This window comes from Elephantulus edwardii, unplaced genomic scaffold, assembly GCF_000299155.1.
Source record: "Elephantulus edwardii isolate Elephantulus edwardi_28Jun2011 unplaced genomic scaffold, EleEdw1.0 scaffold00352, whole genome shotgun sequence".
Classification (NCBI taxonomy): Eukaryota; Metazoa; Chordata; class Mammalia; order Macroscelidea; family Macroscelididae; genus Elephantulus; species Elephantulus edwardii.
Window position 1 is genome coordinate 99,439 of NW_006400102.1, and position 5,436 is coordinate 104,874.

Genomic DNA, 5,436 nt, shown 5'->3' on the forward strand with positions numbered 1-5,436 from the left:
TAAAAAATGTAAGCTGAAAAGGAGCAAAAGTAGTAAGAATTCTATACCTTAGATTGAATACAGAGAAGGTAGGATGTGTGAAAGTACAAACTATTAACAGCTTAGACTGAAAGCTTGCACCAAGGGTGATGGGTCCCTCACTGCACTTCATTTAGTAAGAACTGATTCATAGCTGACCCTTCAACAGATTTCCCGAATCTGCAAATGGTGCAGGAGGAGAAGCTGGTGGATTCAAACCACCAGCAATTCTCTGTGGACTAGGCCACCAGAAATGTCGAATTCCAGATGAGCTTCCATTTTGACTGAGTCTGAATAGAGAAGCTAGGAAGGTGGTTGCATTAATGTACACTGACCTCCACTGTGTAAAGTATGTTAATAATTAATAATGAGACAGAACACCAAGAATGTAAGTAAAAAGAGGTAAAGCAAGAGACAAAACAGTTCTCAAACAACTGAAACATTTGTCTCTGCTTCCCTGTGCCTTTATTGACAATTTCCAGGGAGCAAATCATAAAGAGAATTCACCTACAACTAGGAAAAGATAAAGTAGATGAATGGGATCTTCTAAGACTCAAATCCCTAAGCACATCCAAAAACTTCTCCAAAAGGGTAAAAAGAGAAGCCACCGACTGGGAAAAAGTATTTGGTAATAACATATCAGATAAGGGACTTATATCCAGAATTTATAAAATACTTGAGAATTCAATGCCAATAAAGCTAAGTTCTTTCTATTGAAAACCTTATGCTTGATTCAGGAAGGAAGGGTTAGCAAATACAACACAAGAATCCTGTAAACACTTAAGATTTGCCTTAGTGCCTACCGCAGGAAATATTTAAGGCCTTAGTGCTTCAAGGTGAATTGCAGTTTGTATCCACCACCCTCATATCCTGATGTAGTATTTGGGTTTTTATAAATATTTATTATGAAATAATAATAATGATATGTAACCAGAGAAGGGCTCCCCCCTCTCCCTGCTCTCCCATTATACCTCCTGGGTGAAAAAAAAATGATAATCCCAACCCATAGCCCCCACTAACTTATAGGTAAAAAAGCCACCTTATCACACCAAACCCATTCAGCTCTCTTGTAATCCCAAGCACTACCAACACATCCATCCACAGCTCTTAGGCACAAAATGGATAAGCAGTACTAACTGATAGTGCCTGTGTGCTTGGCAGATAGCTCCCCAATGAATGAATCCTAAAACACATAAAATAAACATTAAGACTTGAAATAGAAAGAAAGAAAGAGTGAAAAAAAGACTTTAAATAGACCACATAACTCCTCAATAATATTTGGAAACTTAAACAACTAGAAAGAAACTCAACAAACATACAAAATATCTAAAATCTAAATAACAATCACGTATTTGATTATATGCACACACACATAAAATATTCCATCCAACAAAACAACAGTACACAATCTTTTCCATTGCACATAGATCATTCTCCAAAATAGACCATATGCTATGTCACCAAAATAAGCCTCAATAGGTTTTAAAACACTGACATAATGCAAAGCATATTCTCATATCACAACATAATAAAATTATAAATCAACAAGAGAAGAGTGGGGTTGGGTGGGCAATCATATACATGGAAACTGAATAACATCTTTCTTTAAAACTACTTGGTAACTTGTTGTACCGCAGAATTGAAACTGATTCATAGCTGACTCTCCAGCATCAGAAGCAGTAAATGGCACAAGAGAAGATGTAAGAGAAGAATATGAAACTTTAAAATGTGGTGGGTCCTTCACTGTACTTCATTGACATCAAGATGGAGCTGATTCGTAACTGACCCTCCAAGAGGTTTACTGAGGCTGTAAATTGCATAAGAGCAGATGGCCCATCTTTGTCCAGCTGAGCAGCTGGTGGATTTGAACCATCAGAGAGATGTCACCTTTGGATTAGCAGTGTAACTAGTTTAAAAGAAGCAAATGAGAAGGAAAAGGTGGCATACCAAAATCTTTGAGACATAGCAAAAGCAGTATTCAGAGACCAATCTATTGCAATATATGCACACATCACAAAAGAAGGAAGAACTAAAATCAGTACATTTATGCGACAATCCTAACAATTAGAAAAAGAACAGCAAGAAAAGTCCATAGCTTTAAAAAAATAAACAGTAAAGATTATTGTAGAAACAGACAAAGAACAAGAAATAAAAGCGTAAAATAGGCTAGAAGGTGATTCTTCAAAAGTATTAACAAAATTAACCAGCCACGGGTAAAATTAACAAAGTAATAAAAAGAAAGAAGATGCAAATAACACAAAATGTTATAATTCAAAATTAAATGGGTAGCATCTTAACAGAATCAGATGTATAATAATAAAATACTACGAAGAACTATATGTCAAAGGACTTGAAAATCTAGAATAAAATAAGCATACAAATTTCCAGAAACATATGATCTATCTAAATTAACAAACAAAGGTAGAGAATTTAAGCAGACACACAACCAAAAAAGACAACATCATTTAAAAAATAAGTCTCCCAACAACAACAAAAGACCTAACCCAAATGGCTTCACTGGAGAATTCAAGCAAATATCCAAAGAAGAGTAACACTAATTCTATTCCAACTATTCCGGAGCACAGAAAAGGATGTAATGCTCATGAACTCATGCTATGATAGTGAAAATGTCATGAAAAAAACTATAGACAATACCCTTCATGACCATAGATTTTAAAATTCTCAATACAATTCTCAGGCAATAGAATCCAACAGCATATCAAAAATACATCAGGGCAACCAAGTATGATTCTTAACAGATATGTAAAGGTGGTTCTACATTAGAAACATAAACATAATCCACTACACAAACAAAGGAAACAAGCCACATGATCATATAAACTGACGCAGAAAATACATATGATAAGAACTCAACATTCGTTCCATTAAAAACTCTTAACAAAATAGGTTGTTGTTGTTGTTGTTGATTTCTGTCAAGTCATGTATAATTCATAGTGACTCTATGAACTAAAGACCTACTGCCTTTCTATCACTCCAGATTCATAGAGTTTTGATAGTCATGTGGTTTAGGAAGTACATGCCACTCCTGCTTCCAAACCTATTTTACACCTGGGAGCTCTACCAAACACTGTGCACATTGGGAGACCATTATGGTATTGATACCCCAATGGCACAAAGTTCAGTATCACAGCAAACCCAGATTACTTCAGTTCAGCAAATTGATGAATAGTAATGTACAAAGTAGAAGAATGTTCCTCCAAATATAACACTAATCTCACTTAGCAGTGGTAGGTGTCATCAAGTCAAATATGACTCATAGTGTTCCTATGAACAAAAGACCTGAACTCTGTTCTGTAATTATGTATGATTATAAAGTTCATAGAGTTTCCAGAAGCATCTGGTTTAGGAAGTGGATGCCACTCCTGCTTCCAAACCCGAATCAATCTGGAAGCTCTTCCAAACATTGTCCATACTGGGTAACCAAGATGGTATCTGACAGAACTATGGTACAGTGTTCAGCATCACAGCCACCCCAAGTTATTCAGTACAGCAAATAGACAAATGAAAGCTGTACCACTTAAAGAAAGTTCATTCTAAAGTTAAATTTGGACTGAGAGCCAAAAAAAAATACCAACCAATATTGCAAATCAACATGAACCAAAACTTTCCTTACGTGACCCCCATCAAGATGAGAAGCTAACAAAATAGGTATAGAAGGGAAATTCTTCCATATAACTAAGGGCATATAACAGCCAACATTATTCTCAATGGACAAAAACTGAAAACATTCACCTTGTGAACAGGAATCAGACAGAATCCTCTTTATCTCCACTCCTATTCAATACTGTATTGTAAATCTTAGCCAGGGCAGTAAAATAAGTAAAAGGTATCCAAATTGTCAGCAGCCACCTCCTAAACCACATGCCTCTGGAAATTCTATGAACTTTGAGGAATGACGATAGTTCTAGAAAGGCTTCGGGTCTTTTGTTCATAAGGTCACTAAAGTTATGCTCTACTTGACAGCAATCAACAATAGCATCAAAATTGTCAAATAATAGTAAAATATTTCCCTATTTACAGGCAATATAATCCTATACATAGAAAATACCAAAGAATGAGTAAGAAAATTACTGTAATAAATGGATATTGTTGTTGTTGTTCTTGTTGTTATGTGCCATCGAGTTGCTTGCAATTCATAGCGACCCTGTGTACAACAGCCCTAAACCCTGTTCTATCCCTTGCCAATCTCAATCTCTGACACACTTCTCCCCATAACCCCAGTGACGGAATCAATCCATCTCATCGAGGGTCTTCCTTCCCTCCACTCTTCCAAGCATGACGGCCCTCTCCAAGGACTGGTCCCTCCTTGCAACATGCCCAGAGTATGTCAGAATGGATAGATTAAGGAAAATGATAGCGTACAAGATCAATGTACAAAAAGTCAGATTTCTCTACACTGGCAAAGAGAACTCAGAAAAAGAAATCTGGAAAACAATACCATTAACACTAACTTCCAAAAGATACTTAGGAATAAATATACCCAGATTAAAGAAAAAATTTATAAAAAGAAAATGACAAAATGTTACTACAAAAAACTAAAAGAGGTCATCTGGCAGGAAATGGAAGCCAGGATTATAAAGCAAAGAAAGCAGAAACCTACACTGGGTTTTCCTCTCGCATTCCTCCTACCCCTGCCTATAAACTTGTTTTTTAAAAATTGTTTCCTGCTGGCCTAGCAACACTTTCACCATGGCATTCCACAATGCAGACGTACAAAAACAGATTAAGCACACGATGACTTTCATAGAACAAGAATCCAAAGATATTTAAGAACTACCTTCCCTCTGTAATTTGATTTGTGCCACTATTAGAACCTCTACTTGGAATATTATTGCTTTTTAATTTTTGACTCATGTACTTTATGTTAAATGATCCAGGAAGTATTAAAAGAAGATGGAAAGAATATACTGAGTCACTGAATCGAAAGGAATTGGCAGACACAGAAGACACAGAAGAATTTCATGAAACAACATATGAGCAAGAGCGTATGGTGATGAAAGAAGTTCAGGCTGCTCTGAAGGAAATGGCAAAAAAATAAGGCCCCAGGAATAGATCATATACCAACTGACATATTTCAGCTAACAGATGCTGCCCTGGGTGTGCTCACCAAGGTGTGCCCAAAAATCTGGAGAACAAGTACTTGGCCAACTGACTGGAAGAGATCTATATTTGTTCCTATCCTAAAGAAAGGTGACCCAGCAGAGTGTGGAAACTATAGAACAATCTCACTGATTTCACATGCAACCAAGATTTTACTGAAGATTATCCAAAAATGACTGGAACAGCACATCAGCAGAGAACTGGGGAAAGTTCAGGCTGGGTTTAGAAGGGGTCGTGGTACTAGAGATATTGTAGCTGATGTCATATGGATCTTAGCTGAAAGCAGAGAATACCAGA

General features: G+C 36.5%; 1 pseudogene; it reads left to right on the forward strand.

Annotated features, from left to right (window-relative positions):
• The first annotated feature begins 4,728 nt into the window (after positions 1-4,728).
• The window catches only part of LOC102872956, a 5,845-nt pseudogene continuing 5,137 nt past the window's right edge, over positions 4,729-5,436 (forward strand).